We start from the raw sequence: 12,809 nt of genomic DNA on the forward strand, positions 1-12,809 counted from the left end.
ATGCAGTTTGCAAGAAGCTAACTGGTGGGGTGAATCTGATTCTTTGCCAAACTATCACTTTAACATTGGAATATGTAAAAAACACAACTGTATGGAATGTAGAAAACATTAGGTTAGCATGCACAATCTTTTCAAACAACCCTTTTGAATCTGGGAGTAATAATTTCTCATAAGTACGGTCACATACGCCAATATTAGAGAATATTTGGTAAGAGACACCAATAATGTTTGCCATGATTAACAGAAGAAGAGCATCAGTTAGTAGATGACTATGAAAATACTCATCGGTCAGGGAAACTCGGCGGTGGGAGCCGAACGAGGGGATGACTAATGAACAGACAGACACTAATGAGTATTCCAGCGGTGGCCCATTTGATAGAAACTCTTTAATTTCCATGATTGAATGTTTCTTTAATTACCTGAGACTCCCATGGTGGTTCTACACATATGAGAGGTCACTCTGTGTGCAGAGGTTGGAAGGGGGAGTTTCCACAGAGAAGCTGCGTCGCTTTGTGGGCCAAAGAACTACACAACCCTGGGTTTGCACCTGTAATGCAGATGCAGCATTAGTAACAATATATCTGATTATACAATGTTGTTTTTATTTTCTTTGTGTGACTGGGTGAAAGTTGTAAATCTAGGAACTACACTGACCATCCACTTTATTATAAATCCTTACATTGTATGTCTACCTTGCACTACTTAATGAGGGGCCAGTTTCTGACCACAGAGCTGCTGTTGGCTGTATATTTTTGAGTGGTGTACCATTCTCAACATAGCAGTGACACTGACGTGTAAATACGTGAAAAAACCTCAGTGTCTGTCACTGCTGTGTCGAGAATAGTCCACCACCCAAAAATATCTGGTCTGTGGCAGTCCTGTGGTCAGAAACCGACCAATGATGAAACAGGGTGGTTGACATATTGTGCATAACAATCAAGGGACAACAGTCTGTAAATTGTACACCCATATAGTGGACCTATAAGGAAGGTGGACTTCATAAAGTGGTAGTTTTTGTTCAGTGGAAGTATAAGGGAGAGGTTCTAATAAAGTGGACAGTGCATTAGTGTGGCTTGTGTGCCTGAGTGAAACACACCCATATCATGCTTTCTTAAACCAGCTCTGCAGAAGCAGGAAACACTGCAGGACTCTTCAGGATGGGCATACTGTGCCCGCCCAGAGAGTTCTTGTTGGATTGTTTTCAAATTTCTCTTAATTGGGTCTCCGCAGTCCTCGTCAGGGGTCTGACCTCAGAAATGGGCTACGGGGTCACTCCCAGCTCCTCGTCTTTGAAGCCGAACGCCCCTGCCTCTTGCCGCCACTCCGTGTGGCCTTGAATTGCAAATTGTTTTAAAGCAGGCATAATGAGCTCCGGCGCAAAAACGCTCGGCTCTTTGTCTCCCTCCCTCAGCCCTCAGCACAGCTAAATGAGTTACGATTGCTCCGCTGAATTACAAACGATTATTTCCCGCCGTCGGCATCCGTGGCCCACCACAGGCACAAGGAGGGAGCAGAGGCAACTGGTATAGCGGGTTTCTGCGGCTGCAGCGAAAGGAGTCCCTTCGCTTAAAATGCCGAACATTAATTATGCCTGTAACTGACAGCTTCCTGCCTTCCTAGCATGTGCTAACTAGTTATTGTTATAAAATAATCATAAGCAGCATACAAGAATTAATGGTGAGATGTGTTGACATGCTGTTGAGGGAGCATCTCAGATGCCTCGCCATGCTGATGAACCTCTGTTATGCTATTGTTCTTCATACATGTGAAAATTCCATATTGTATGAAACTGCATACAGTCGAGAGGTTCCACCACAGACAGTTGCACCAAAACTGGAAATCCAACTGCTTTATTAAAGTACAATAAAGGAACAGTTCTGAAATAAAAAAAGGTAAAAATCTCAGCGCACCAGATACTATGTGGTGAGCACCTGATACTATGTGATGAGTACATGATACTATGTGGTGAGCGCCAGATATTATGTGGTGAGCACAATGTACTATTTGGTGAGCACCAGATACTGTCAGGTGAGCACCCGATAGTACGTATGTATACTATGTAGCATCTGGTGCTCACCACACAGTATCTAGTGCTCACCTGATAGTATCGGGTACTCACCACATTTTTACCTAAAAAAAATTCACTACATCCCTTCTACCTAAAAAAAAAAAAAATCACCACGTCCCTTCAGGGGCTCCGTACCGTATAAATTTGATCTGTATTTTTTTGTTTGTTTGTTTGTTTGTTGTGCTTTTACACTTTTTTCTGAAACCACACACTGTAAAGATTTACAGCTTTTTTGAGTTATCTTCAGTTCACCAGTGCTTATGCTGAGTTAATTCAAACAACTATTAATTTTAGGCAGGTGTCTTCACAACTAGACACTATCAAAGGCAAATGTGTGATTTTAGCAAATTTCAGTCAACAACATATCTTGGCTGATTGACCTCATTTGGGTTAATCCTTTAAGGCTGATACAAAAAAAAGTCTTTTTCTGCCATTTAATCTCCTCTTCTTTATTAATCGCATGATTTATCAATGTGTCTGCTGCATTTATTTGACTTGCAGAATATGTGATATAATAAAGCCAAATATTTTTCGATTTTTATTTAGTTTGTATTACAAAACACCTTTTTAAACAAGAAAACACAGGAATAGGAAGATGGCACACATCAGTCATGCTTTATCATCACTCTGATTAAACAAATCAACAATAAGTGCTTGTCGAACAGCACTCTAAATGAGCTCTCAGAAAAAAATCACAGTTAACAATAAAGGAAGTCTTGTGCATCTTTTATACAGTGATACAAAACACGGTAGCATCAGAGGTGGGCAGTTCAGGTCCAGAACTTAAAAATGGAGTTCAACCTTCTAGACCTTATTTACCCACCTCACAGAGAAAGCACAGATTCTATATGCTGACACGTTTCACTCTAGCCACATGTAAAAATTCTCAGAATAGATCACCAATGAGATGCTTGGTGTGAGAGGGATAAGATAAACTTTGTGTACATTTGATTTTTTTCACCTAACTATTCATTTAATGGTAAAATATAATGCACAGAACTGAGCAAGAACATAGCTGTTCAAAATGTGTTCTTCCTCTGGGGGTGAACAGACTTCTATAAAGCAGATTCAAAGCTCACACTTGTCTCTCTCTCTCTTTCTCTTTCTCTCTCTCTCTCTCTCTCTCTCTCTTTCTCTCTCTCTCTCTCTCTCTCTCTCTCTCTCTCTCTCTCTCTCTCTCTCTTAATATGAAATCTTTGTAATCCTATAAGCTGGTGTGTACAGAGGCTTGTTTTTGAAATTTGCCTGGTGTGTGTGTTCTGGCCTGCGGGTAAGCAGGTGAGAGCCCCCAAGGCCTGGTTGATATGCATGCTGGAGGCTCTCCCGCACCCTCAGTCCGCAATCTCTTTTCTAATTAACTGCCTTTTACTCATGTTGGTTATTTTGTTGTTTTTTTTTCCTGCTACGAGGCGAACTGTGCTTCCTCTGAAGTCTGCGAGTGAGTCGTCCTGGCACTTTGTTGTCACCGAAGGCCTTTGCTGCGCATGTTCCATCTTTTTTTCCATTTTCTTTTTTTAACTCGTGTGGGGAAAGGGTTCAATTCTTTGAGGAGAAGTTTGTAAGGGATGAATGGTAGTAATTGAATATGCTTGAGTGTGCCTGATAAAATCAGCAGTCAAATCTAATCACATTCAAACATCTAAGAGAAAAATCAAGGTTATATACCAGAAAAAGCCCCATCTTGATTAATAATTAATTAAGAAATTAGAAGTTAGCGTTGGTCAGAAAAGATGTATGTTAAATTCTTAGCCATGTTAATTTTTTTTGTGTGAATGTCTGTGTGACCTTTACAGTAACTCACTAATAATCAAACTATTAAGACAAACTGATGTATTGATTTAATTGCATATGTACATATGTAGACTAAATTTGCATTTCTTTCTTTCTGTCTTTCTTTTATTTATTTATTTATTTATTTATTTATTTATTATGTTCTCCAGTGGTGAATCATGGCTATTAGTGACAGACCTTCAGTTTGGACCTTAAATGTGACATCTATGATAATGCTAAATTCTGCTCATGCCCCTATGGGATTCTAATAGTATGTATGCATTGGTGAGACTACCACTTATACTCACAGTCAGAGACTTATCTAGAACTTCTAGCAGGCCTATAGTGACATTAGTTCATTACTCTGCCAATTCCTTATTGTGCTAAAGGTTAACCTGACACATTAGGCCTTCATTTCAGCTCCTGAAGTCCTAACCAATGGGAGAGCTAGCTTGGCTGTATTAATCTAGATACCACAGGAGAAAAAAATCCCTATTAAACAGTTTTCTGCTGGGTATTTCATGAATTTAACCCTTTTGTTTTCAATCACAATTTAACAATGAAATAAGAGCATTACTTCAAATGACCCGAGGAAGATGGAATATATTAGGCCATAAATACACAATAGTGTGTGTGTGTGTGTGTATGTGTGTGTTTGAGAAAGCTCCTTTCTGTGACTCAGTGACATCACCAGTGGTCGTATTAGGATACATTTCATGCTTGGCCCCCTCAAAAGTGCTGCACTGAAATATATACCTTTATTTGATGTTCCTCTCTCTGCTGTTAATTGGTAAAGGTCTCTCTGACCCTTTTGATCTCCTGGACAATCCCTTAAATTCCCAAGTCTGCTGAGCCCCTCTGTGCAAGACACTCAACCCACACTGAATAACATAGTCTCTCTCTCTCTCTCTCTCTCTCTCTCTCTCTCTCTCTCTTTCTCTCTCTCTCTCTCCCCCTTTTTCCTCCCCAGCTCTTTTTTTCTCATTTTCTCGCCTTTGGTTCGAGTCCAGACTCCACAGAAAAAAGAGATGACAGTTGTTATAGATATGCTGGTTTAATTACTTGTCAGCTTATAGCCGATATCTCAGCTAGCCAACGCGGAAGCTTAACTTTCTTCACTCTCTCTCTCTCTCTCTCTCTCTCTCTCTCTCTCTCTCTCTCTCTCGTAGCTTAAATCACACCCGGCCTCCAGCATTTAGCCGTAAAAACCTAGGAAATCTGAAAGATAAAAACAGGAACAGCTTTTCTAATTTTTATGGGGACGAGTGGGCAGTTTTCTGTCACTGCTGGAATTGGTTCCCTCTCCTTCTTTCCTTCCTGATGGAGAGAAAGAGAGACAAAGAGAAAAAGGGAGAGAGAGTGGACTCAAACAGAAATCTCATGGAGAGAATAAAATTACATCCTCAGAGGGCCGCATCAGTGGTGCGGTGTGAAGAGTGAGCAGAATTTTTTTTTTCTGGTTTGTGTTGAGGCCGCTTGTAAATTGAGAGATATGCCAAAGCCTTTCACAGACCCAGAGCTGCCCTCCATTTCCAAAATCCTTTTAGGAGCATATGTTCAAACACAACCACTTATGCTGCAAGCTGCAGGTTGTGGTCAACATGGCCAAGACAATTTGGTCAGAACAGATGGGCAGCAAACATACAAACAAGCAAAAATAATCAACATTTAATTCTCTTCAAGTTGTTATCACTGGCAGTAACAAAAAATAAATATTTATTTATTTAGTTGTTCCATTTGTACGGGGCCTTTCTTATATTCCTAAGGTTAGCATTGCAAAAAAGTGAATGAATAAATAAACAAATAGACAGATATACACCTAGGAGCCCAAACATTATGACCACTCACAGCTGAAGAGAATAATGTTGATTATTTCTTAATAGCGATGCATGTCAAGGTCTAAGATACATTAGATGGTAACCAAACCGTTGGTTTTCGTAGTTAACATGTTGGATGTGGGAGAAATAAGCAGGTGTGAAACCCTGGGTCATTCGTGTGGATGTCAACTGACACTTGCCACCTACCTAAACATTGTTGTGAACCGGCTACACAACATTCAAGGTAATCCCAGAGGCTGTGGCCACTTTCAGCAGGATAATGCACCCTGCAACACTGCATAAACTGTTCAGAATGGTTTGATGAACATAATGAAAAATTCAAGGTGTTGCCACGGCCTCCAAAGCTCTCAATCTAATCATGCATTAGGCACATAGAATGTCATTGCGGACAAACAGATACAAAATGGACACATTGGGTGGGCCACTCTCCATTTTGAAAAAGTGTAGCTAATATAGTTTCATTGCTTCATTCAAGAGCTGAAAATTTATGATAGCTTTTACATGTAACTCAGATGTAGCTCTATTTGACAAAGCTGAAAACAAACTAATCATTTTTAACATTTATTAAAAGTACTAGTTGCTGGGAGCTGATCTGTCATTTTGACTGTCGCCATGCTAACCACAGAGACAATTGGGACTAGTCAGTCAGTTTATGTCACCTGAGAAAAACGAAAAAGAGGATGCATAAAATATTGTCACATTTCAACCATCCAAAAAAATTGTGCAAGGTGTCATCAGTTTTACATCTGTTTGAATTAATTTATTGTCATCCAAGTTGGGATTCTGCATTTTCAATTAATGCCACATATGTTGTTTGTAGGTAGAAGAACTACTGAACACACTGAACATACCCCTCGCTTGCTTATTAACCCCTACTAATATCCCCCACCATCTTACATACTTTCCATTCAGCCCAGACAGATTCTTGGTTACTATATCCTTGGTTACTATAGTATCGCTGTTCTGTCTCTGAGGAAAACCTTAAGAAAATCCATTGTGGGGGTGAACAAACTCACAAGACACATGAGAGTTGCTATCTTTGATGTTGTCTTCAGTGAATTTAGGATATTTTGGGGAAATGCTAGAGCTTTATCTGTATACAATATATAGTCATTGTCCAAACTTTTGCCTTGTAGCTCCACCTTCCTTGTATGTAATCACAGATTGTAGCTTATCTGTTGTCATGCAGAATTTGTCAGACACCCTCTACCCCATTCATCACTGTTCAGTTCCTGACCACAGAACTACTGTTAACTATTATTTGGCTGGTGGATCAACACAGCAATGACACTGACATGGTAGTGGAATGGCAGCAGTGTTGCTAGGGTGTAAATTTAGGTTGAGAGTGGTCCACCATCCAAAGATATCCAGTCAACGCAACAGCTCCGTGGTCAGAATCTGACCACTGATGAAGGGCTAGAGGACCACTAACAGAAAGTGTGTATCAACAGGTAAACTACAGGCTCTACTAGCCAGATTAGGCTATAAGCTTGGGGTTTCTAAAAAGTGGACAAGGAACAGCTTTGTCGTAAGAAACTGGCTGGCTAGCAACTTTTGATTACTGTTTATTTAATTTGTTAAGCCAAAACAAACAAACAAACACACAATGTGAACAGATGGTCTACAGTCTTTAACTGTACACCAGCATGGTGATCCTACAAAGTGGAGTTTTCCACTAAAGTGGCCACCGAAAGTCTAAACTGAATAGGACAACACTGACATGTAGTTTAGCCTCTTAAAATGTATTGTTAAGACAAGACAATATAACCCTAGTTATATATGCTTGTGGTGTTATGCTCAGTAAGCTCATATGGCTTTGTTAGCTCTTCTTCTCAACTCTACTCATAGATTTTATATACTGCAGCAAAAACCATGTGGAGGTCACATGTGCGAATGTGTGCATTCATGCAGTGGACGTCATAATGTATGTTGTTCTACAATGTAATATTATGATATCAATGCCATCATCTTCCTATGTGTGTCCTTTGATGTGCACACATGCACACACACACTTGCCGAGACGTGGGGATATAAGATCAGCATGACTGAACAATAAGCGTTTTTATTAATAATTGCATTTCTTTACTGCCTCTATTTAAATGGGTTTAAGACGGCTCATAAAGCAGGCCACTGTGTTGTGTGTGTGTGCTGAGGCTCATAAAAATGAAGATCATCTGAACGATCGCTCTATTTCCACAGGCTCATAATTTAATTTTGGCATTGCTATCAGAGGAGCTCACACTTAAGGCTGTGATTCACACCAGCGTGGGCAGCAAAGGCAGCATCACATGAGCACAGGAACAACTTTTAAAGCACTTAATGTGATGTTCCAACCACATAGCTTAATATTATGGTTATGAGACGGCTAATTAATGAGACGTTTCATCACCCAAGGAGACATGAGGAGAAAGAAAGACAAAGAATTTGCCTTTTTATGGAGCAAGAGGTGAATCAAAACAACCTCTTGTGTAACTCAACCCATGCTCAGCGCACACTCACTGTCCACTTTATTAGACACTCCTTCCTTCACTGTAAGCCTGGATAAGTTGAATTTACTTAACAAATTTGAGGAAACCGGTTGCCTTAAAAAAAGTAATGTGTCATGAAAACTTGAGTTAGAATAACTGTAATTTTTGTGTTAGGCTAACATGAACACATGTTTGTAAACTCTACATATTTTAATTTAACGTCTTGAAATTGCAATTTAACTACATGTTCCCTCAGGCAATTGAGAATTTTTTTTTCTAATTAAGTGATATTGACCACTTTGACAAACACTGAAGAGTTAACCTTTACAGTGAACATGGTCAGTGACCAACACAAATGCCCACTGATCAGCAAAGAGAATGATAACTTTCACTCTTAGCCAACAACACAATGTCAGGCAGTTGAGTAAAGCATATATAAAACACATACGCCTGAGGAAAGATGCACTGATGGTGAGTAAAACAAATGGAAAGAAACACTCAATGTGCAAATAGATGGAGCCAGGAGCCAATGGAATAGAAATATACGTTTAATCTAACAGGATCGTGTTAACAAAATAAAATGTAACTGTATTTTACAGCTTACTTAGCTTCACTCAGTTTTACACATTTGTTCGGCAACTTTAGTGAGAAAGAAACAATTAAAACCAACAGAAGTGTCATCAATTTTTGAATGTAGGGTTTCAAAGTTGCCATGGCAACAGACTAAACTAAATAGCAATAAGTTAATTCAACTCAAAAATGCATTTGAGTGTACAAAATCATCAAAAACGTTCCCTTAACTTAAAATAGTTGAGTAATATGTGGGATATACTGAGTTTTATGTACAACAGACTTAATTTATTTGAGTTAAAACAAAATGCGTGATTACAGTGTTGTAGCTCTACCTTGTTGGAGTACGATTAGAGACAGTAGCTTTCTGACCATGGAGTTTTAGGTGGTGGACCATTCCAAACCTAGTGGCGACAATGACCACTAGCATACCGCTACTATATTAGCATCATTGCTGTTTTAAGAATGGTACACCTCCAAAATAGTGTGCTCAGCAGCGGCCCTATGGTCAGAAACTGACCAATGATGAATGGAGTAAAGAACATTTGAAAAATTGTGTATGACAACTGATGATCTGTAGTCTTTGATTATACATTAAAACTCAGAGACCACCCTTGATTTATTTAATTTTCTGTCAAAATGGCCATTGCTAAAAGAGATAAAATTCTGAGAAAATTAGTAAGTCTATCTGCTCAGGTTGAACCAGTAGTGAGTAATCTAGGTGTACTATTTGATTCTGAATTAAATTTTAAATCACACATTGACAACGTCATGTTAGACCATATATTAATCTGTATGATGCTAACAAATAGACACATACAGTCAGGTCCATAAGTATTTGGACAGTGACACTTTTTTTGTAATTTCATTCAGGAATTACAGCCATTTTTTGCATAGACCCTCCATTTTCACAGGGTCAAAAGTAATTGGACAAACTAACACAATTAAAAATGTATTATTATTTTTTATACTTGGATGCAAATCCTTTGCACTCAATTGCACCTGAAGTCTGGAACCATGGACATCACTGAAAGCTGAGTTTCGTACCTTGAGATGTTTTTCCAGGTCTTTACTGAAGCGGCCTTCCTTTGCTGCTTGTTTGTGGGTCTTTCTGCCTTCAGTAAGTGAGAAACGCTCAATCAGGTTGAGGACAGGTGACTGACTCAGCCATTTAAGAACATTGCTTGTCTCTGCCTTAAGAAGCTCTTGGGTTGCTTTCGCAGTAAGTTTTACTCTTCTCTTCCCATCATTCTGGTACAACTTATTCTTGGTTTCATCTGTCTAAAGAATCTTGTTCTAAAATTAGGCAGACCTCAGCATCTGTGAATGTGTGTGGGATCACTTGCATCAGGAGACGCAGAAAATGCAACAAACTTCTAATACTGAACTCTGGTGTGTGTGGAAGTGTGGAAGAATATCCCTGCAGATTTCTTTGAAAAACTGAAAGCCTGAAAAGAAAGGAAGCTGTAATAACAGCAAAAATTGGACTAAATCCTGAATATTTTGACACTGAGCTGTTGAGAATTCTGTGTAATTTTCTGTTGAATATATGTTTTCTTCTTTTGTCATGATACTGTCAAATGAATAAAATAATTCTTAACAGATGTTTTAACTGGAAATTAATTTTGTTCTCTGAATTTTGCACTGTACTATATATAGTGGACCTATAAAGCAAGTGAGCCTCATAGTAACCTAGTCAGTGGACATATAAGATAGGGGTTTTTAATATAGTGGACACTGTGTGTACGCAGAATACTGAATATCAAATCAAGGATCTGCTCTGACTTGGATCACCAATTATGAGTTTTGGAAATCTCTTGGCCCATTAGTTCAGTTTGAACAAGGATGCAAATGCGATGATGTAATGGAGGAAAGGTCACCAGACAACACAAGAACATGATGCAAAAATTGCTGTTTATTTAGAAATATTGTACCACATGATTATGCGAAAATAAAGCACTAACTGGGAAGATGATCATGTGTCAAATATTAGCGCAAATTTCTTTTGCAATGTCTTGTGCAAGAATCGGAGGAAAACATGCCTCTTGCAGTTCAGTGTTGGCTATACCTCCGAGCCACAGCAGGCTATTTAGACACCCATCTCCCAATTATTTGCAGTATTGATTTATTTAGTGAGCGATTGAGGGACTGGGAAGGGAAAATGAAGTCAGCCATCATAGCCGCTTGCCTGGAGACGGAAACTCTGCAACAGAATCTCATGCACTGATCCATGCTGAAACCTCTCACTTCTGACATCGCAAATGCTGATCTGAAGGTGGGAGATTAACCTTTATAAGTCTCAGTTCTTGTTGGCAATAGCAGAAACATATTGCAATTTTAAATGACCAATTTTCTCCCTTATAGCTCATTGAAATATTTGGAAAATTCTGTAAAATGTACAGTTTCTAAACTTTTAATATAACATGTTTGTGAACCTGTTGATACAGAATGGAAATCAAAAGTAAACATAATTTCTTAGGTAAATTACTATGAAATAAATAATGAAATTACACAATTCGATTTAAATACGTACATAAGTTACGTGCCAAATGACAGTATGCTAATGAATAATGAGTTTGTGCCTTTGGTAGTCATACAGTGCTTCTAGCAAAAACAAACAAAGGTAAGTTTTCAAAGTTAGACACCATGGATCTTGGGATGTTAAGAATTAAAAGGTTAACTGGTTTGATATTAGTGTCTGGTTATAGCCCTTCATTTGATTCACTGTCATTTCAACAGAGCTGCTTAGAGTTGCTTAGAAGCTGCTTCTAATTCATTTTGTTATGTTCCTCATAGCTGCCCTCTCTCCTGATGACAGGCCTCTGTGTCTAGCTGTATGTGTGTTTAGTTCTTTGTTGGGACCAAATGTTCCCAGTATGACGGAAAATGTCAACAATTTGACATGGTGGGTACATTTAGCTGCTCTCCATGAAGGAAAATGCTTTTTCCCCTACTGCTTTCATTAGCAACAGTAAAATAGGCTATGGTTAGAGTTGGGTTAGGTTTTGAACAGCAGTAATTACATACACTCATACAGAAGAACACAAAATAATTACAAAGACAGAAAAGTGTACTAGTGAGGAGGATGCCACCCCACTGACATGTCCCTACACTCTGAGAATTTGACTAATCTTCAGAATCCAATTCAGAATGCAAACTCTTTGTCTATTAGGAATCACTACTTTGTAGCTCTGTGTTGTTGGTATGTGGTTAGAGATTGTATCTCATCTGTTTATGATCAATTTCTGTTAAAGGTCCTCTAACTCTGCATCACAGGTCAGTGAAGGATGGATTAGAGCGGCTGACAAATTGTGCATCAACATATAGGCTACAATCTACTGCGCACCAATTGAGTGGACCTATAAAGTAGTTGGGTCTTACAAAGTAGCCAGTGAGTGGATGTATTACGGAAGACTTTCTAATAAAGTGGACAGTGAATGTACTTATGCCTGTACAAACATGAAGGGTTTGAACATTTGAAGGGTTATTAGGATATTTAATGTGGCAGTCATTGACTCCTTCCACATATGCAGGCATGGTTTGGTTCTGATTTGGGTCTTGAGTTATTCTCAAAAGCCTGAAGAAGCTTCCTCTGCCTTTTCGACCACAGGGCGATGGATTTACCACAGCGGAATCGAAAACACGCTGTGAAAATCGCTAATTGACACTTGTTGTTTTAGCTGCACTCACTTGTTCTTCTCCAACCTGCCAACATGTGGCATTTGTAAAGTTCCCGAGGAGAGACGAGACGTGCCCTACGGAGCCTCTGAGCCACTGCGGAAAGTTTTATTTAGAAAATCAAACCCCAGTGAGGGAGTTCTCCACGGTCGAAAGGTTAGGCTTTTGATCTGAGCAAACGGATCCTTTTAAAGAGAGACGGAAAAAAGCAGGAATATTGAATGCGTGTTTGCGTTCACCCTCACCTTATTTTAGTCAAACACTCTGCCTTTGAAGTCCTGTTTGTTCTCCCGGAGCAAAGCTCAAGAAACAGTGAAGTACACAATCAGCCCACTGCAACTCAAATCTACTTACGTAGGATGGGGAGAGAGGTTAAGGTGATGGTGCAGGGTTTAAAATACAATTAGCTTTCATTTG

This window comes from Colossoma macropomum, unplaced genomic scaffold (genome assembly GCF_904425465.1).
Source record: "Colossoma macropomum unplaced genomic scaffold, Colossoma_macropomum, whole genome shotgun sequence".
Taxonomy (NCBI): domain Eukaryota; kingdom Metazoa; phylum Chordata; class Actinopteri; order Characiformes; family Serrasalmidae; genus Colossoma; species Colossoma macropomum.